At 40.4% G+C, this 23,257-nt stretch overlaps 1 protein-coding gene across 1 annotated transcript in view; it reads right to left on the bottom strand.

Moving 5' to 3' along the window:
* The window catches only part of nectin1b (nectin cell adhesion molecule 1b), a 1,042,283-nt gene that overhangs the window by 667,038 nt on the left and 351,988 nt on the right, over positions 1-23,257 (bottom strand).

Genomic DNA, 23,257 nt, shown 5'->3' with positions numbered 1-23,257 from the left:
GAGACAGCGGCTCATTTTTAGAGTGTAATGTCAAGGCACTCCTGAACTGGAGACAATGTCAGAAGAATCTTACCTGGGTTAAACTCAGAGGTCCATAGTCCTTTCATTTAATTTGGAAATTAAGGACGCAGAGTTTGGAAGAGGTGTGGAAAGGCATAGAATCCAAGATGCTTCAAGTACTCTGTGAAGTTTCCAGAGTCTGTTCTGATTTGGGGTGTCATGTCATCTGCTGATGTCAGTCCACTGTGTATCAAGTTCACAGTCAATGCAGCCAGCTTTTCATGAGATTTTGGAGCACTTCATGCTTCCATCTGCTGAAAAGCTTTATGGAGATGCTGATTTCCTTTCCAAAAAGGCCTGACACCCTGCCCACAGTGCCAAAATTGCTCAAAACCGGTTTGCTGATCACGGTATTACTGTACTTGATTGGCTCGAAAGGCAATAGATAGATTTTCTATTATGTATTTTGTCAGGAAGATGAGAGACACTGGATCCAACAATACAGACAAGCTGAAGGCTGCTGTCAAAGCAAACTGCACTTACAGAATGCCTCAACAGTGCCACAGCCTGATCACTTCCATGGCATATTGACACAATAATTCCTGCAAAAGAAGCCTCAGCAAAGTATTGAGTGCATAAATTCTCAGAATTTCAAGATTTCTGTATAAATCCTTTCTGTTGATTGATCTTGTGAATGTTTCTAACATTTTGAATACCTTTTCCCCTTTTTTAAGCTGTAGGTCATAATTATCAAATAAGTAATAAAGCTTGAAACAGACTAGAATATCCTAAATTTTGTCTTTCTGAACTTACTGGCAACTTTTATATATATATATATATATATATATATATATTATATATATATATATATATATATATATATATATATATATATATATATATATACATACATATCTATATATATATATATATATATATATATATATATATATAATATACATATATATATATATATATATATATATCTATATATATATATATCTAATATATATATATATATATCTATATATATATAATTATTTTTTTAATCTGCAATCAGATCAAACAAATAAATATTCATGGAAAATGACAAAACTTCATCTTACTGCTTCACCCCAGGGAGCTTTGGTGGTTTTCTTCAGGATGGTGCAGAATCATGTAGACAGTCTTTATACCTATTTCTGACAGTTGGTGAGAAAGCCTCCTCTGTGTGTAATATTTCAGATACACCATGCTTGGGTAAAGGAAAAGAAGCACCTGTCATGGAAGGGTCATATATCTGCAATATATTGAACATTTGTCCTTCTCATTCATTCACTATTCACACTTATTCCAATTAAGGATCATCTGGAGCCTATCATAACAGTCATTGGGCAAGAAGCTAGGTACAATGTTGACAGTTTAGTCACACCAGTGGTCAATTTAAAATTTCCAATTTACCTAACCTGCATGTTTTTGGAAGTGGGAGGACACCAGTGCACCTGTCGGAAACCCGTGCAAATGTTGCAACTGTACTGCTTCTGTGTTGTGTTGTTGACTTATCCCACTCGCTCCCCTCGGGACGCAAACTCACAATCTATGGCATGGGAGGTGGATGCTCTAACCAGAAGGCCAAAAACGGATGCCTCTGGCACTGTGGTCAGAGAGTCTTGCCAGCTGTTGGGTAGTGAGGTTAACATACTACTATTGTACTGTGACTCCTGCTGGCCTCAGTCACACAAACAAGGGGAGGACATGTAAACTCCACACAGAAAGGACCAAGTGATCCCTGGACCTACTTGCCATGAAGCAACAGTGCTAAGCCCACATGCCACCCTGTTCTCATCATTGTGATACATTTATAATTTTTTTCCTTGTGGTTCATCTCAGCCCACAAAAGAAGTGGTGAAAAATTTCAGGATCAGAATCAGTTATATTGCCAATTAGGTTCTCACATTCATTGACGATGCTTTGGTCTGATGATGGGTATTACCATGTCGCATGGCATGTTGTGATTCAGCAGGACAAAATATACATTAATCTATTGGTTCGTGATATTGTCACAAAAGTGGCACATTTCCACAATGATAGCACAAATTTATTCTAATTCATTCTGTGACGGCTGCACAAAATTAAAAGTGAAACGGGGTGGTTACGGTTAGGGTTGGGGGAAGGAGAAGGGTTAGGTTATGGTTAAGGTTAGGGTTGGGAGTAGGGTTAGTAATAGTGAGTTAAAAAAAACAAGCACAAAAAAAAAACAGACTGGGTTGGATGTGTAACAACATTAAACCTAATGCAACGCAATTTAAGCAAAAACTGTGCTGTGAAAAACACTGCGTAATGAAGGTCAAATTACCTACAGAGGATATGCAAAGTCTTATTGATGAAATCAACTCCAGTTGTGAAGAAACTGTTCTTAAGCTGTGATGCTTCAGACCACAGCCTCCTACCAGAGGGGAATTAATCAAATACTTTATGACTAGTGTGGGAGGTATCAACACTTTCTTTTTTGCCTACCTCAGGAGCCCAGAGCCATACAGGTCTTGGAGGGATGGGAATTTCCAGGATGCAAAGTACCAAATGATGATGGAGGACATGAGGATGGGTACAAAGTGCACCTGCACCTCCACCAGCTTTGAACTTGACCAGGTTGACCTTCTTCAGCTGCCAACAGAAGTACATCCTCTGTTGTGCCTTAGTGAGGGAGCCATTGTTCAGTTCCCATTTGACATCTTGGGTCTCTTCTGTCTTTAGAGCACTGAGCTCCAACTTACTTTGACCGCACCATGACACGAGGTAAAAGCCTCCAGCTTGTAATCAAATTCATCCCAATCTGAGATGGTGGACAAGTGTGAAAGGAGAAAAATGCAGCTGCATTTCAAACCTTGTGGTTCATCCATCCTGGTTTCCAATAAGGCCACTGTTGCTTGTAGATAAGATAGACAATAAACCCATTGTGTGGTTTCTGCTCAACATCAGCAAGGGAGTATTTTACCAACAGTCTGTTCACACTACAGTGTGTCCACACTGTGGAATAATGTCACTACAGTGAGCACCAGCAGGCTGAGAAACTGACTTGAGCTGTGCAGTTTCCACTGTTATGTGATCTCTATAGGTTGATAAAGGATTTGTGTTTCCTGCTCAGTCATGTGCTGTGAACCCGACATGCTGCTTCACTGCCTGCTGCAAATATCCCTGCAGCTGTACACTGCTTGCATGCATTTTAGTCTCTCCTACACCCACCCCAGCAACCATCTGTGGGCCCTGACTGTCTGACGACCGAATAGTGTCGTCACACTCCCATTGTGCAAGTATAAGTATGTGTGGGGAAAGATGAGAATGATGTCATCATATAAAAAGTATCTGGGCAACATGAAGAATAAAATACTCAATATGAGTGACTAAAACACAGCTGGCTGATTGGTAGAAATATATAATTGAAAAGAGTAAATTTTTGACGAGGGATGGTCATCTACAGATTGGTCATCTCTGCACTGGGCACACTATGTATGTGTAGATTAATTGATACGAATCAGTTTCTAGATACAAACATGCATAATCCAAGTGCATTGATTCATTCAGTGTGCATCGATTCATCTGACGGGTTGAATCATGTTGCATCACTCCCTGCACCGGAGCGGCTGTTGTTTTTGAGGGTGTTTATCGGGAAATGATCGTTTCTCTACGTTGATTGCAGACTGCAGCGGGTCTGCTTGAAGCAATGAAGCAGTGCTTCGACACACTGTTCGCTGATTCACTCTCTTCTTCGCTGCTTTTCAGAAGCAGCAGGTCTGCAATGTCTTCATTGACACCTCTCAAAGATGTCAATCATGACATGACATGACACAGCTTTGTGTGGATTAAAATCACAAACTGGGACTCTTGTCCTGTTGCGAGCAAGAAAGGTCCAACGTTCCACACAAGAGTTTTACGCATCGGTTCTCTGGCGTGAGCACCAGCCATGCTTAAACTGAAGTTGTCCATCAGATAAATTAAATAATAATAATAATAATAATAATAATAATAATAATATCCTCTCTATTTTGTGGGCCTAGTGCAGATTTTGGTCTGAATTAATAACTTCAGAGCGAATCACTGTTTTAAATCAAATGACACCTTCCAAATGTTATAATACAAATAAACTACAATTAACTGACCCCCCCCCCCCCCCCCCCCCCCCCAAAATGAGACATCCTCCGTGCTTTAGGAAACATTGATCTTCACGTGCAGCAGCCGGCTGAAGAGCTCAGATGAGAGTCTATGGGGTTCCATTTGTGTCATTATTATCTGAAAGGAAATGCTTTTGACAGGAAAATACAGATTTTGTTTATTTGTATTTATGTCCAGAGATCAAGGATCCATCATGTACATCAAGGATCCAGTGACCATGTACAGATTTTATTGATTTTTATTTATGTCCAAAAATAAAGGATCCAGTGATCAATTTCATATTTATTTACTATAACTCTCAGTAAAATGTTGTTGACATAGAAAACCTGTAAAGTCTACTTTTAGTACACAGAAAATTCACAAGAGGTATTGACAGTGGTGGGCACAGATAACCAAAAAAATAACTTCAATAACAGATAATCAGATAACTGAAAAGTTATCTTTGATAAAGATAGAATGATAAACAACCCAAAAATGTATCAGAAGTTACAGATAACTGATAAATTCCAGTATTGTCTCTGGTACATTTGCAACTACTAATAACCTGAATTTGAGATTTAACACCATGATCGCTTCTGGTAGCATCAAAAGCGACAACAGACCCAAACAATGAGCCCACACTTCTGTCTTTGAACATCTTGCCCCCTGCTGGAAGCTCTTGCTTCCTACATGGCTTCCAGCACAGACACAAGCTGAGCGCAGCAACAAAACCCAGCTCTCTACCCAATCACAACACTCTGGTCAGGTGGAGGTCTTGGAAAATAAAGCAGTGCTGACTTATGGTTTTGATTTATAAAGAACATTAATACCGATAGAATAACTCCATTAATGTCAATTCTGTAATTTTTACAAAGTTAAAATATAACATATATCTTTTAATGTTGAATAATGCACTAATTCTGAGGTTTTGTAACAAACACAGACAGATCGCAAAGGATTCTGGGTAAAATGTACATCTGCTAATCACTGATTGGTTCAGTCATTCATTATGTATACCAACGCATTAATGTGACTTGTGTCGTGTGTTGGTGTTTACAGATAAATGTGCTTTTGTAAAATATTCCATTTTTTTATTTGTAAAAACAGGCATTTTTACGGAGCCCTGGAAGTGTCATTGCAAAATGTTTTGCATATGGAGAGAATGTGCGCTCATTTTATTATATTGTGTGCACATTTTATGATGTTATGTGCACATTTTATGATGTTGTGTGCACATTTTATTATATTGTGCACACATTTTATTATATTGTAAAACGTGCACTCAATATTGTCTTGACACATAAATGTTGGTTATTCACCCTATTAATGTTTCAAATCCGGCAAGGTCGCCACACTGCAAGATCTCAATAACATTGAGAACTGCATTGAGACGCTCTGATCACGCTGCACTTTAACCGCTGCACACAGACAACACCATTAACATCGCAACATAAAACTATTTTTATATTGTGCATAAAACTCTCATGAATATATTCTCTGGGTTTATAGACATTGTTATTGTGTTTATTTTATGTAAACATGCGAGAATCACAGGCTGTCTCTCCGTTATTTTCAGTGAGCTACAATCGCTTCCTGATCATGTCGTTCTGGGGGAAAGTGAAGTTTGCTCTTTAACGTCTTGATTATTGTTCTTTACAACACTGTTTGTCCTCTTTGTTTGAGACTAATATATATATATAATATGTCTGAAATTCGGTTTGCGTTTATTAAATTCCACGCAGATTAAACATAACAGACACAGATTATTTGTTCTAATTGATTTAGCAAGTTTTCAGGGTATTATGCATTCAGTCTCTTATTAACGTAAAGAAAAGCATAAAAAAATACATTTTTGTAGTATAATATTAATTTACCACTGTCATTGTGTTGATTCTCTATATGTTGTTTGACTGCAGTGACTCTCTGGCACGCAAGGGATTATGGGATACGTCAATAGGGCGAATGAACACTACTGGACAGTAGATGGCAGTAGAGACCTTGAAAACTTGCCAAAACAAAATTCCACATAATCTGTGTCTGCTACATTTAAGATGCGTGGAATTTAATAAACGCAAACACAATAACAATGTCTATAAACCCAGAGAATATATTCACGAGAGTTTTAGGCACTAGAGTTTAATGCTGTTGTCCGTAGAGCCTGATCAGAGTGTTTCAAATGCATTTATCATGTCGTGAACGTACTGAAATTACCCTATCCTACGCATCACGCACTGCTGGGCACAGCATATATCCACACTAACGCCTTAAAAATTAGTGCATTACTTTAAAACTATAACATATCTGATATTTTCACTTTATAAAACTTCAGACATGACATTTATTTAAATAACTTGTCTGACATTAGTTTGGTTAAAAGTTGAACCATAAGTTAAAAATGTATGCCTCTGGATGACTTGGGTGATATTGCCCAGTTCTCCTTTGCCTGTGGTGGTTTCTTCTTAAAGCAGCTCTTCTCTGTTTTGCAGAGGGTAGAACTACACATCAGCTACGAAACATTTAACAGGTAGGTGCTCAACTGATTTTAAGTTTTATAAATATTTGTAGTGGAACTCCACCACTCTTTTAGATGCCTTCTTCCAGGTATTGAGCCTCGACATTCAAGATCACATCATCTTGGCTGAACTTCTGGAGGATTTTGATGAGCTGATCGCCCTCGCCATTCGGGTCAACCATCGACTGGCGGAACAACCACGCAGGGAGGTACGCTTCACGGCATGATACCCTATCTCCACCAACCCCGACACCGTTCCCACACACCGAGCGGAGGGCGACGCCACACATCACGCTTCCGAAGAGCCCATGCAGCTGGGATGGATGCATCTGTCCAAAGAGGAACAGCGCCGTCGACAGGACGCCTGAGGGATTGAAGGTCACGGCATTCAGTGTTGGCTTTTGGCCTTGCCGCTTATGTGTAGAAGGTTCTCCAGATTCTCTGAATCTTCTGATTATATTATGGACTGTAGATGATGGAATCCCCAAATTCCTTGCAATTGAACATTGAGAAACATTGTTCTTAAACTGCTGGACTTTTTTTTCATGCGGTTGTTCACAAAGTGGTGATCCTAACCCATCTTTGCTTGTAAATGAATAGCTGAGCCTTTTGGGGATGCTCCTTTTATACCCAATCATGACACTCACCTGTTTCCAATTAGGTGTTCTTTGAGCATTTATCAACTTTCCCAGTCTTTTGTTGCCCCGTTCCAACTTTTTTGAAATGTGTTGCAGGCATCCATTTCAAAATGAGCAAATATTTGCACAAAAACAACAAAGTTTATCAGTTTGAACATTAAATATCTTGTACTTCAAACTCTCTCCATGCAAATGTGATATGTTAGTCTGCTCAATCTGTGTTTTATGGTTTATTCTGTTACATGGGCTTGAACTATTTATGTGGAGGAAAATATGAGAGAGCATAAAGGGAGATGTTTTGCAAACCTAATACGCATTGGATAACATTAAAATTCAGGATGCCCCACTGGCTGTTCCTGCATCATCAAAAATTTTGTGTCTGCTACCTACAACCTGTGTGGAACGTCTTAAATGTAAACATAATTTTAGGCATCTTCTATATACTACACTGGAACCACCCCCAAATCCCAGTAGTCAAAGTGTCAACCCCATCGAGGACATTAGTTTGGGTCTCATTAACATAAGGTCACAATCCTCAAAATCAATGTTGATAAATGATCTAATTACGGAACACCAATTAGATATGATTGGTTTATATGAAACCTGCCTTAAACCTACTGCTGTCTTCCCCTTAAATGAAGCTTGCCCACTGGCGTACACATCTAGTCACATTCCTTGTGATATGAAGCAAGGCGGGGGTTTTGCTCTAATTTACAAATCTGGGTTTAGTTTACTAGCTGTTGGAGGTCACAAATGTAATTTGTTTGAACATCTGATTCTCCACTCTGCCCAGGATACTACATATACCCGAGGTCGGAAGAATAAACATCAAACATGCCATTTTGTTGTCATATATAAGCCCCCAGACTCATATTTTGAATTCTTAGATGAATTTGGTGAGTTTATCTCTAACATTGCAACCCGTGCAGATAACATTCTGATTGTTGGTGACTTCAACATTCACATAAATAAGCCTCCGTACCCACTCTACAAAGCATTTATGGACATTATGGATGTGTTATGATTCCAGCAATGCATTCAGAGTTTGTGGTATCACTGTCACAAATACTGACATCATGCCTCTTGCGTCGATGGTCTCCGATCCCTCACTTATTAAGTTTACAGTCTCACTGCCGTGTTTACTGGAACAAGAACCTTATTTGTCATTGTGGTGACACATCATCTTTTCAACTGCAACTGAACTTGGAGCCAGACTGCCTGCTACCTTAGTGTCACTTTTAGAATATGACCATTCAGTAGAAAATCTTGTGGACAGCTTAACCTCAGCACTCACGACCACACTCAACATGACTCACCTATATTAAAAACCACGCCTCCCCAAGACATAGTCACCTTGGATCAATGATTACTTACGCCTCAAGCACAAGGCTAGAGGTCTAGAATGAAAATGGCATAGTTCAAAACTAGAAGTATTCCACCTCGCATGGCGCAATGTTATTCTGGACTATAAGCATATGCTACTGGCTACAAAGTGGGTCTATTACTCTGATTTGATCATCAAAAACAAGCATAATTCAAAGTTCCTGTTCAACATGGTGGCAACGGTTATTCATGGACAACCACCTGTAAGTTGCTCTCCTTTTACAGCCCAAGAGTTCTTTGATTACTTTGAGAAGAAAATAGATGACATTAGGTTAAATACATCCCAGCATTCCTTAATGCAGCCACTACACCCTGTTATCAAGGTGGGTGCAATCACTGATCTATTATGTAGATTTCCCGAATTTGAGAGCATCTCACTGGGCGTGCTGACAAAACTTGTAATGTCTACTAAAAGCACAACCTGCTTATTCCATCCTATACTATCAAAACTGTTTAAGGACCTGTGGCCCACTCTTGGGCCTACTGTGTTGGAAATTATTAATCGGTCATTAACTTTGGGATCTGTTCCTAAATGTTTCAAATTTGCAGCGATTACACCATTACTCAAGAAATCTAATTTTGACCCTAGTGTATTGAAAAATTGTAGGCCAAAATCAAATCTATCATTTTGTTCTAAAATTCTGGAAAAAGTGGTTTCACAGCAGCTCGTGGACCACGTTACTGAGGATAATCTTTTTGAGCCACTTACGTCTGCATTTCGAACATATCATTCCACAGACAGCTCTCACTAAAGTGGTAAATGATATTCTAATGGAGATGGATTCAGACACCACTACAGTTCTGTTACTGTTAGATCTTAGCACTGCATTTGGTATGGTGAATCATCGTGTTCTACTTGATAGCTTGGAAAATTGATTTGAGATTACTGGGAATGTCCTTGCATGGTTGACATCATACCTAACCAGTCGTTCTCACTGTGTCATGTACAACAACACTACCTCTAACCTTGTTTAATGAATTATATGAGATATGGGGTTCCACAGGGGTCTGCCTTAGGCCCCCTGCTTTTCTCCCTTTGTATAGCACCCCTTGGGCACATTTTATGGCATTTTGGGATTAGCTTTCATTGCTATGCTGATGATACTCAGTTGTACATGCCGATAACTGCTGGTAATCTCATAAAGTCCTTAGAGGATGTCTATATAAAAGCTGGATGTCTAGCAATTTCTTATTTTTAAATTCAGACAAGACCAAAATGATGGTACTTGGTTCAGATAGACATCTGCATTAGTTTCATCAGCTAACGCTTAACTTTGGCTCATGTGTGAAACATCACACTCATACTGACAAAGTGAGGAACGTTGGGGAGATTTTTGATCCCATGTTGTCCTTTGACTTACGCATTAGAGCAGGGGTGGCCAAGTTTGGTCCTCGAGAGCCACATTCCTGACACTCTTAGTTGCCTCCCTGCTCCAACACACCTGAATCCAATGAAAGACTTGTTAGCAGACTTTTAATGAGCCTTTCATTGGATTCAGGTGTATTGGAGCAGGCAGACAACTAAGAGTGTCAGGAATGTGGCTCTTGAGGGCCGAACTTGGCCACCCCTGCATTAGAGATACTCTGAGGACAGCTTTATTCCTCCTGCAAAATATAGTGAAGATTCGTCCCATCCTGTCTATGGCTGATGCAGAGACCCTAATCCACGTGTTTGTCTCTTCCAGATTGGACAAATGCAATGCTCTATTTTCTGATTTATCACAGTCCAGCATTAGGGGTCTCCAGTTGGTTCAAAATGCTCCTGCCAAACTCTTGACAGGAAGCAGAAAGTTCAACCACATTATGCCCATTTTGGCATCTCTTCTCTGGCTTCCTGTCACTGTGAGATTTTAAGGTTCTGCTATTAACTTACAGAATTCTTCACAAATTAGTACCTCCCTAATTTGCTGACCTAATCATACCCTACATACCAGCTGGGGTCTGCATTCTCACTGTGCAGGACTACTTTGTGTCCCTGGGGTGAATAAAAAGACTGTGGGCCACAGAGCCTTCTCTTATCATGCAGCTGCTTTGTGGAATCATCTTCCTACATCAATAAAACAGTCAGATTATGTGGAGACGTTCAAGTCTGGAGTTAAGGCACATTTATTCTCCCTTTCGTATGGCTAGCATAGTATGGTACTATGCTTCCCATCCTTTTAAAGTAATTTTATTAGCAACGGACAGGTCTCTGCCTCAGCGTCAACTAAATTTGGGGTCTGTTAGTGAAGCTTAGGGCTAGTGGCCGGTGATCACCTTAGTAATTTCTCTGCTGTCCTGTCAATTTACTGCTGACAAATTATACTTAAGGTAGTTTTTTTCTGACCAACTGATTCTGTTCTTTTTCTCTCTGTCCAAAGTATGCATAATGCTGCATAGGATTTCACAATTGCTACAATCTGCAGGGTGTTGGACTGACCGTGAAATGCTAGGCCTGAAGATCGTGCTGCATTTGGAATAGACATTGTCGCAGGAACAGGACCACTGATGGCATGAGCCATCCTGGATGACCCTGCATGTGGTGCAAATGCCTGCATGGACTTCTCATCAAACTCATCTTCTTTTCTACAGCTATATTATGTTTGATTTCCTGCTTTCTGTTTCGTCAGCTATGTAAAACTTTGCAAAAACCTTGGCCTAAGCAGTGGGTCACCCCTTTGAGTCTGGTCTGCTTAAGGTTTCTTCCTCAATATTAGCAGAGAGAGTTTTTCCTTACCCTTGTCGCCTGTGTGCCTGCTCTAGGGGTTGGTAAGGTTCAGCCTTACGCGTGTGAAGCATCTTGAGGCAGCTTTGTTGTGATTTGGCACTATATAAACAAAATGCATTGAATTAAATGAAAAACATTTAACATGCTCATCGAAGTCAAATACTGATTTGAAAAATGATGGTGGGTCATTTTGCATGACACCTAAATTGTCAGTTTCCCAGAAATGCTGACATCGGCATTGGATGGAAAAATCTGTATTACTGTGTTTCCCATTTATATAAGTGAATAAGAATCAAATTTAAACCCAAATCAGTGTTCCTGAGAACTCAATGTGAAATTGGTGACTAATTGAACAGTAGGTGCAGCCTTACTTGCATCAAATTTTATTTTTGTTCATGTTAAGACACAATCAGTTGTTATAAAATTATTTAAATTTAAATTTATTTAATCGTAATAACAACTTATTGTAATCCATGTGACAGAGTGTGTATGACAGTCATCTTGAAAATGGGAAAATAAGCTTTTTTGATGAAAATAGGACTGAGAAATATCTCTCATTTTGCTTATTAATTGCACCAAATTGCATGTAATATTTAAAAATTTTCTGGGCGAGGACCCCAGACCCCCCAGCAGGTGCTGCTTCAAGGGCCAGTCACATCAGTGTATGTAATATCACAAATGTGTATGCCAGTAGTAAGGCAGCAGGTGCCAAATAAATGATCAAAACTGCCGACAGTTGTGGTTGAACACACATAGTTTGTTTTGAGAACACTGGACACACCGTGTGATAGTAGCTGTGCTCAGCCCAGCTACCAAGCTAGCAACCATGGACATGATGCACACTGTCTGGGAAAATCCAACAACAGAATGTGAAATTAAAACTGCAATTAAATAATAGATAGAATGTGTGGCTGGGGATGGTACCCACATTTTTCATCTGTACTGCACATTATTAATGGCAAACTAATCAAGACATTTAAAATGTTTGAAAAAAATATTTTGAACATTCTTCCATAGTCCATGTCAAAAAGAAGACATGAGCTGTGCTAAAAGGGGCCTCAGTACATCAAGTGGTTTGAAACAAATGTCTCCAATTTGTATGATGACATATTAAGTCACAAGTGAATGAAGTTGACTGCACTGGTTTTGAATTTCATATTTAAAGGCTACATTTATTATCTATTTGTACTAGTTTCTTGCATGCTGAACAAAAAGTTGTGTTACATAGCAAAAAAAAAAAAGAAAAGAAAAAAAGGTTCTTTGGTTGAAGCACCAACAGTGATTATGATTATGATTATGAGCCAAAGAACCAATTTTAGTGCCATTTAGCACAATTTTAGTTTTTTGTTTTATGCATACATTACTCGGTTAGGAACATGAAATGTGTGAAATGGCAAAAACTGAGACTTAGACAGTGTCTGAAAACATTTTTTTTTTTTTTTTGCTAAAGTGAAAATGATTTTTCAAATGTGCATATTGTATATATGCACATATTGTGTATATGCATAAAATGTGTTACTGTGTGCAAAGTGACTGCTTTAGTCTATAATTTTCAGTGTTGTTATGGTTCAAGGCTTCTTGGAGTACCCAGTGTTATGTCAAGATTTGGGTAACCACAGGCAATTCAGAACATGCTCTGTTTTACGTAATATAAAAAGTGTTTTTTATGCAAAACCAAAAAAATATATTTATATATTTCAAGAAATCTTTCCACGATGCAAATTAAATGAAAACAAAAGGCTGCCATGCTCTTGCCATTTCTTTGTGATTGATTGAACAAAGCAAAAAAAAAAAAGGCTGTTCAGTGATAAGTTGCATTTTTAATCTCTTACTGACTTGTCTAAATCCATCTGGCTGCAAAGGTGATGACTTAATTAATGTTAATTAAAGGGCAGCACTCTGATGGCTGACAGATGACATGTGAGTGCTTTTTTATTATGCTGTATGTTCATCCAATAAGGATGTATTATCATGAGATTGTTTGATGAGTAACACAGTGTCTCAAGTCTGCTTTTGAACACCTGAAACAAGGCCACAGAAAACAAATCTTTTCCCAAGTCGAAACTGATTTCTTTTGTTTTTGGCATGATGCTTTCTCAAGTGACTGCTCAAACCCTCACTGCAGTTTTGTTTGTACTGTGTGTACATTGGAAGATAACCTTCAGTTTTAACTTCATTTTTACCCAAAGACAAAATATGACCATCAGGTATTGCGAAGGCCTTGCGTCCATCCATATGTCTGTCCAGCTGTCTGTCCATCTGTGCTTAGTATAAGTCCAGTCCTATGACTGCCAGGGTCTTCAAATTCACAGGGAAGACTTTTGGGACACAGACCTTGGACAAGTTCAAAGATGGTTAACCTTGACCTTTGTTCAAAGGTCAAAAGGTCACATTCTGGTTCCTATTTTTGTGCTCATACGGCTGACCGCATGAATCATGCGAATTCACTTTTTTCAGGGTGAGGGGGTCAGGATTCTGGGAAGGACAGTGATAGCCAGTCAGAGAGGCACCATGGCATCAATAGATGGTCTCATCCTCTACCGCTCACCACTGCTCGGGCTGCAGTGGTCTCTCTCAGTTGGACCGAACCACTATTAAGATTTTTTTAATATTATGTGCGCATCCGCACTCTGAACTCATCACCAAGAAGCGATCACTACACCTAAATTAGTCCCACAACAAATGAATAACTGCACTGCAAAACAACGCATGACTTTCCGATGTATTAATTTGACAATGTTTTAAGTCACATGAATGGCAAAAATCATTACTAAACCTCTCACTGATGCATGTGTGGCTTCACGCCATGTTGGATGTCTTCTTGTTTACATCTGCGAAACCTCGAAAGTATTCCGACAGCCTTCTCACAAGCCCATCTTGCAGCGATGACCTGGCACAGTCAATCAGAAGCTGCGGGTAGTGTGTATGGTCTGTAACTGGCTGCTAATCCAACATGGTAGAAACCCCAAACCCCTGTGTTATTGTGTAAATCTAACATGTTTCTCATATATTATGTAAAAATTAGTAAGAAACACTTAGAAAACTGAAAACACTGTTTTTGTAACCTGATTACACCTCTGGAGTGATTTACAAGACATCTTGTGGACGTCAGTATGCACGCGCATTACACACAGTCAAAGGTAACTTCCAGTCTTTTCAAAAGCTCATGTATACGCACACACTCACCCTCCTGCAGATGCCTTAAAAGATAAATACAATATTGTTTATGATTGAACAAGGCACAAGGCAATAGGATCTTAAAAATTAATGTAAATAACAATATATATATATATATATATATATATATATATATATATATATATATATATATATATATATATATATATATATATAAAATGGCATAGGTTGCACTGGGATACCAATTAAACAAGTGCAAATTATAAAGAAGACAATAAGAGCTTAATAATTAATGTAAATAGCAACTGTATACCTATAGATATGTACACACAACAAATCTAGCACTGAAATTAGGACTAGAAAACAACAGACTAGAATATAGGCTAAACATTTGAACTAAAATTTTCACCTCACTGGGTGTAGCGACTAACCCCCCCCAAGAGAGATGCAGTTTGGATTAAGATTTCCTGAAGTAATTGAGCCATGAACTGACATCTGTAAACTACCTAAACTGAAAGAAAATATATATCATGAATTGTAGTCACATTTTACGACACCTGCGTTCACGTTTTGTGGGATATTTTATTCACAGTTTGCAGAAAAAATTATTAACGGTTCACGGATATTCATAGTTTGCGTAAATTTTCATTAATGGTTTGCAGATAATTCACAATTTGCAGCAGATTCACATTTTGGGGTCAACAGCATATCATTACAAAACAATGGTTTGTGCTGTGGTTCAACAAAAAGGTTAGGTTTTTTTTAATGGGGTTGATAATTTTGACCCTGGTAGTTTTTGGCTTTTGTGAAATAATTTTGTTTCTGTGTGCAAAGTAAACAAAAAAATATAAACCAATACTAAAATGCCCTTCGCCATATGAGCATTGTGTTCTTTATAATTTGCAGTTGTTTAACCCTCTGGGGTCTGAGGGCATTTTTTGGACAGTTCACTCGCCTGGCATAAGTGTTTTATTATTGCTGTTAACAAAATCTCTCTGCATCCCACAATCAAGTTTTATGTCTCTTTTATTTTCAGGATAACCTGTGCTTTCAGAATATATATGTTTTTGCTGTGTTTTATAAGTGTAATAAAGGTTTACAATCAAAAATAGGCAAGGAAAAAAGCAAAATATAATTTCCACACACATTTATTCAAAACACACAGCAAAGTATAATAAACAACTGTTTTCACACTTCATAAAGGTAATTTGACGTCTTGTGTGAAAGACTGTACAACAAAAAGTTTCAAACAATAAACACAAATGCACATTTTGAACAATATATACAAAATGGTCTATGCGTTTTGTTGTCCATTGATATGGTAAACAGTGCTTTATGCAGAGAAAGCAACAGAGTTATCCAGTAACATTCACATGCAAACAAGTGGAGCAATTCTGATAGTTACACACTCTTTGTTTGAGCACGTGAGATTGTCATCAGAGGCTTTCTGTGTGCTCCTGCTTTCACTGATTGCTGTACGTAATGGCGCAGGGCACACTGAGTATGTACTAATAGTATGTACTCATTGGAGCATCCAGGGGGCTATTCAAATGGGCCAACTAGTAACATATCACTCCTGAAAACAATCTTTGGCTTTTCACATGAGGTGAATCTGCCCTACGATTGGATTTTTGGAAAACCATGTGAAGGTGAACCAATTCCGATTAGACACTCACATTGCCCACGTCATCACACAGCTTCTATGAGGAGTACAAAGATGGCCGATGGCTGGCTCAAAAGTCTGCGGAGTTAACTTTTCAGCAAAAAAAAAAAAAAAAAAAGAGTACGTTTCTATCTCATATCATTCAAAAGTTATTTATAATTTAGTAAAGCTTGGTCTTAGCCGTCGCATATGATGCCGTTGGCCCCAGAGGATTAATTAATTATTACGATCCTATTTACGTACAAATTGTACATGTTTAATAAATTCCCTCTATAAATAGATCAATCAAAAACAATACTGACATTTTAACAGAGTTTGCAGGAGGCCTTGCATATGCATGTACATGAGCTTTGGACAAGAGCAGAAGCTGTGCAAATCAAGGAATATTTGTAGATGACCCTCTGTGCATTTGCAGGTATTAATGAGACAAATTTAACTCCATAGGAAGATAGCTTTGAGTTAGCGGATGTTAGCGTGCACATTAACACCGCAAAATGTATTGTAATTGACTCCAGAGGTGTTATCAGGTTACAAAAGCAGCATTTTTAGTTTTAGAAGTGTTTATTTCTTCCTAGCTTTTACATAGTATATGACAAAGACATACATGTCAACCCCTTTGAGGGTCCACCTGTATAACCAAGTGAGAAAATCCATAAAATCAACACAAAATCCTTATAACCTCCAAATCGCATCAAAATCAGTTTTATTACAGTACACACAACTGCATAGAGGTGTCACATAACTGGGTTTTTGTCCACAAATTATGAGTTGCCGCAATGACATTAAAGTCAGGATCATTAGTATTTCCTCCACAGTTGAATTTCAAGCAATAGCAATCTAGTATTCATGCCTCAAGCTGACTTTTATCGAACTGAATGTGTCAAATTTAGTTATTTTTACAGAAACAAGAACTGTCTGTCACTAATGGAATCCTTAAACTTTGGACATAATAAACTCTTCATGGTGAATGCTTGATGTCTGGACATGACATTTTGTCAAAAGCATTTCCTTTCAGACATTAATGGCATGAAAGTCTTTCTATACATCTGAGCTCGCTGTGCTTCACGTCAGCATCAGTTTAATTCATAAAGAATGCAGGATGTCTCATTTTGGGAAGAAAAAAAACATTTTAGTCGAATGTAGTTTCTTGTCTGTAATACAATATTTTAAAGAGGTGTCATTTTATTTAAAGCGGAAATTAGTTTTGAAGTTATTAATTCCGACCGGACTCTGTCTCAGCAGACAACGGAACGGAGGACGATTCTCGTTTCTTGACTACAACAAGACAAGAGTCCCCTTTAGTGACTTTAATCCACACAAAAGTGACTCACGATATTTTAATGGCTTTGAGAGGGGTTAAGAAGCGGACTTGCCATTTCTGAAGAGCAGTGAATCAAAGAACCAACGAGCTAGTGGATCGAAGCATTGCTTCATTTGGTTCATGCATGAAAGTGGAGTCGCGCTGCAGAAATGGTTGATTACAGAGCCGCTGCAGATCAAACCCTGAATATCCGTAAGACTTTATTTGTACGTCCGTATGACACTGAAACTGAAAAATCTGTATAATTTACGGACAATCCGTATAGGTTGACATGTATGCAAAGAGGTTATATTTACAATACTAGCCTGTGACATCACCATGTTAACGTCCACAAAATGTCTTGTAAATGAGTTCAGAGGTGTTCTTAGTTTCCAAAAATGGCATTTTAAGTTTTAGAAGTGTTTATTTCTCACTAGCCTTTACATAATATATGAGAAACATGTATATTAGCACACAAAACAAAGCAGTTTTGGAGAGAGCAGGGACTGATGATCAGCTCTACTCTGTCACCAAAAACTGTTGCCACTCAAAAAAAAAAAAAAAAAAAAAGGAGCAGACTGAAACAGAATGTGACATTTTAACATCTTAAAATACCTTTATAACTATGTCAAGGTTAGCCATCTTCAAACTTTTTGTGTCTGAATAATGTTCCCTGTGAATTTGAAGACTGTGGCAATAATAGGACTGGATTTATGCTGATCACAGCCGGACGGACGGATGCAAAGCCTTCAAAGCCTTATTGCCATTATTGTTGTGTGGGCCGCCAGAAGAGGAGGTACTGCTGGCCCACCACCAGAGGGCGCCCTGCCTGAAGTGCGGGCTTCAGGCACGAGAGGGCGCTGCCGCCACGGACACAGCCGGGAGTGACAGCTGTTACTCATTACTTCCTGACAGCTGTCACTCATTCTTCATCACCTCACTCCATAAAACCCAGACGTCATCTCCACCTCATCGCCAAGATATCGTACTTCATTGAAGGTAATATCCTCAGCCATTTGTGTTTATCTATAATCTGTACATTGTGAGTGTTTGCAGGCGTACCGGTCCCTTGTTTTGTGGAGGCTGAGTGAGTGCAGGACAGCACTCTTTTCCTCTGAGGGATCACTGCAAACTCATCAGCATATTGAGTGAGAGGTGGAGGTGGCATTCCCACCGTTGTTGTTACTGGGTGTACACACACCCACACTTGACTGTCTTTGTTCTCGCCAGCAGTACCAGATCCGACAGTCGGAGACGGTGATCACCTGGGAATTCGGGACTTGGCGGCTCCAGTATTCACCAGGTTCGGTGGTGGCAGAAATCGTGTGGTTCCGGCCCTTCTCAGGACAGACGTCTTCTATCCTCGAGCCTGCCCACACGTCACCTTTGTAATTTGACTGTAATCACATTCTGAGATTGTCTGTATATTCGTTGTGCACATTTCACAACATTAAATTGTTATATTTTGGCTCATCTATTGACCGTTCATTTGCGCCCCCTGTTGTGGGTCCGTGTCACTACACTAGTACAACAATTATTGCCCGATGGCTATATTTGATGGCCTCGGGTAATAATGTAAGGATTCAATATAAAACAAGGTTGTTTTGTTTTGAAATGCTGTGTTGAAAATTCCTTGTGTTAAAAAAAAGCACTTGAAGAAAACATTAATGTTCATCATATCTGTATGATATGATAAGAAACAATGTCGAAAACTATGATGTTTGAATTTTTATTGTCACAAAAAATCAAATTTTTAACTTTTCCAGTTCTACACAAATGTGAATATACAACAGTACTATCTCATAGTGATGGATTCCCAAGGGCAGGCAGCTGTTGGTTGGTCATTTAATAAAACTGTTAAGTTAAATATCATTATTCCCTATGTTGGCTTTTGGGAGCAGCTGTAACATAACGTTCCTAACCTGTTAAAACACATATTTGATGGTGTTGCTGAATTTCCGAAAATTATATTTATAAATTTTATGACAGCTCAGTGGCTTAGTGAGTAGCACTATTGCCTCACATCAAGCAGGTCATGGGATTGCTTTCTGTGTGGAGTTTGCATGTTCCCTCTGTACTCATGTGGGTACCCTTCGGGTGCTCTGGCTTCCTCCCACATTTAAAGACATGCAGGTTAGGTGACTTTAGAGAACTTTAAAAACTGGCCATAGGCATGAATACGGAGCCCTGGAAGTGTCATTGCAAAATGTTTTGCATGTAGAGAAAATGTGCCCACATTTTCTGATATTGTGCACACGTTTTATTATATTGTGCACTCGTTTTATGATATTGTCCGCACGTTTTATTATACTGTGCGCTCGTTTTATGATATTGTCCGCACATTTTATTATATTGTCCGTATGTTTTATTATATTGTGCACACGTTTTATGATATTGTCCGCACGTTTTATTATATTGATATTGTCCACTCGTTTTATTATATTGTGCGCAAAACAAGGGGACGAGCTACTTCAACGTGGCCACAATTTGTAAAACGTGCACTCAATAAATGTTGGCTATTAGCCAACAAACCAGGAGACAGTGTAATACATTTCCCCATTAGAAATGGATCTGATCAGGGTATATTATGGTTTGGGTGCACAAGGACATACAGAGAACTCTAGCTACCCTGCATGGCATCATCTGGAGTTTAAACACATTAAAAAGGATGCTGAGGGTGAAGCGTCTCCCCGTCGTGAGGATGACAATTTAGGTCATATTATGGAGTTCATTTTGAACGAAAGGAAAACATGTGCACGTTTTATTAATTTGAGGGCTCAATTAAAGGAAAACATGCGCACGTTATTAATTCGAGGGTCAGTTAAAGGAAAATGTGCGCACAAATTATCATGGCCAGAAAAAATATCACTTTAAGTGACCTCTCCCGGGTTCCGTACGTGAAGGTGAATGTATTTGTCTGTCTTTGTGGCCCTGTGATAGACTGGCATCTTGTCCAAGGTGTACTGTTGTGTGGCTGGGGGGGCCTGGCTGCCTTTTGTTTCTGTTTTCTGTCCTGTCTTTTGTTTTTCCTTCCAGGTGGTGCGCATTTGGGACTGAGTGGCTGTGTAGCTGAGTTTATCAGGACCTCACCCTGATCACCTGAGGCTGATCACCTGCGGCTCGTCAGGACTCACAGCTGTGGTGCATCTACATGGATTGGAACATGGTGGCATTTAAGACTGGAGTACACAGTGTGTATTTGCCAGAGACTCGACCTTGTGACCAGACGGGTGAGATCGTCGTCTCGGGAGCCATCTCATCATCAGTGGATGCAGAGAACGTCCAGGTTTGATGCATGGTCTGTGAAAGAGGAGGGGGTGAGGTCTCACGCTCGTCAGCACACTTCCTGAGGTACGTTAGATTTTGTGACTAACATTTATAGTCAGTAAATGTGGTGTCCCTCACACCTTATTATATTGAGCTGTATGTTGGTCGTGTAATCAGCTTCCACTGCAGTGGAGTTTTGTGAACTGAGTGTTCCATGCCTGCAGGGTGGGAAGCTGATTTGCAATTAAGCCAGGAAGTGTTTGCTGTTTGTACACCTTTGAGTGGTCTCTCTGTGTGTTGAGTGTGGACTCACATAATGATTTCTTCTTTCACAGACTCGGGCCACCTGGGGGGTGTCGGCGGGGTCCTTGGGTCCGAACTGGTTCTGGCTCCGGACCGTTAGCGCTGCTGGGAGCGCACCGCAATCCACCACGCCAGACCGCGCACTTTTATATTTATCACATCACTGTTATGTTTATTAAACTCAGTTATCCTTTGTACCGTGCTCTGCTTATTTTATACTGGGTCCTTCAAACGCTGGTCGGTTCTCCGGTCTGCGTCCGACACATAACAGTAGTCTCTGGCCAAACATCGCGGACCCAGTGGTAGCAGAGACGGTAATGCGCCGGGAAGGCGGCAGCAGACGTTCAGAAGTTATCCGGATCAGTTGCGGGTGCTCTCTGCCCGGATGGTGCGCGTTGGAGAACCCATTACTGAATACTGATTTGAGCGCTCATGCAGCCGTGTTCCTGTGTTTGTGCCTTATCCGTGGGTCGTGGTGGAGTGTGACTGGCGACGGCTTCGCGTCACACTTCGACCGGATAAGAGGTTTAAATGGGAGCTGCAGGAGTGGGTCTGTAATGGGTGAACGCGCACGGCGGAGCTCTGTGGCACGGGTCGCGGTGCTTCCTGTGTTACAGTCGTAGCCCCGTTTCCCCGGGTAATGATAGCTACTGCATCTGTTGTGTCAGCTCCGGTGTTATTTAGTTGAATCACATTTTTGGTTGTGTGTTGCACACAGCTGCACACAGAAAAGCAGCTCGTTTGTTTTCTGTCACCAAAGGGGGTTTTTCATTTTTAGTACTCTGGCTCCCTCTTGTGGTGACTGAGTCACATTACCGTTAAGCTCTTAAGTTGGAACAGGTGTGTTCGATTTGTTTGAGCTTGACGGTATAAACCACTGATTAGTTTTGTGTTGGTTCATTTCTTGTGGGTGTTTTTTGAGTTGGTTTTTGTGTGGGATTTTTTTTTTTTTTTACACTATTAGTGTCTGGGGTCGTGTCCCTGCAGTCTGTTTGGAGCAAAACAAGGACCCAAGCAACTTTATGTTAGTCTGTTAGTCTTTCTTTTTATTTCTTTCAGTTTCACCTCCCAGGGTTTGATGGGACGGTCCCCTGGGGGGTGATGGGGGGGTAATTGGGTTGTTTTTTCTCTTTTCTTTTTTTTTGTTTTGTTTTTTGTTATGCACTCTCTTCTCCTCTGACTCCAGCCGGGTGAGCCGTAGTGTCGGCGTTGCTGGAGTGGTGCAGTTTGGTTATGCTGGGCGTTTCCCAGGTACCCTCTGCACCCGGGAGGGGAGGGGGGGGGTTTGGGGTATTTTCTTTTTGTTCCCTCTCTTCTCCTCTGGCTCCAGCCGTGTGAGCCGTAGTGTCGGCGTTGCTGGAGTGGTGCAGTTTGGTTATGCTGGGCGTTTCCCAGGTAACCTCTGCACCTGGGGGGGGGGTGTTTTTGTTTGTTGATTCCCTGTTCCACCTCCGGCTTCAGCGCGCCTTTGAGCCATCTGCCATCGGCATGGCTGAGGTTTGGGGCAGTGGGATATACCCGCAGCTGGTGGCTGGTTTGGGAGTCGGAGGAGTGGCGCCGTTTTGTGCCGTCTGCCATAAGCGCTGTTCCACTCCTCCCGGTTGGCTTCTGGGGTATAGTCACGGTTGGTGACGCTGGACGTGCTTCCAGTTTCCACTGCGCCAAGGGGGTGGGGTTGGGGTTGTTTTGTTTGTATGTTTTTTTTTTTTCTTTCCTTTTGTTTTTCCCCCCAGTTTCCGCCCTCAGGGTGTGACTGTGGTGTCCTCTGGGGGGGAAAGGGCTGTGGGTCCATCTAGCCATAGACGGCCGGGGCTGGGTCCGTTGGTCATGAGGGGAGGCGTCTCCTGGGGTTGATGGAATGGTCCTCTGGGAGGCGCTGGGAGTCCCCGTAGGTGACGTTGGATCCCAGAGGGACCTCGGCTGTGGTTATTACTCCTGGAGCTGGCGGGATGTCCTCTGGGGGGTGTTGGTCCCTACATGTCATTGGGGGGGGGGGGGTTTAGCATTTTTATTTGCAAGCTTAAGTTTGGGTTTTTCTTTTCTCCCCTTCCCAGGGTTTGATGGAACGGTCCCCTGGGGAGGGGGGGTTGGTTTGGTTGTTTATGTTTGTCTTTTTTGTTTTATGACTAATCAGACTGAACATGGTTGGACAAAGGCTGACCGCACAGGTTTAAGAACTCCTGGCCACACCTGTGCTAAGTGACTGACAGAAAACAAA

Source organism: Thalassophryne amazonica, chromosome 4, assembly GCF_902500255.1.
Source record: "Thalassophryne amazonica chromosome 4, fThaAma1.1, whole genome shotgun sequence".
Lineage (NCBI taxonomy): Eukaryota > Metazoa > Chordata > Actinopteri > Batrachoidiformes > Batrachoididae > Thalassophryne > Thalassophryne amazonica.
Note: the sequence above shows the minus strand (reverse complement) of the source record. Positions and strands in the feature narration are given on the sequence as shown.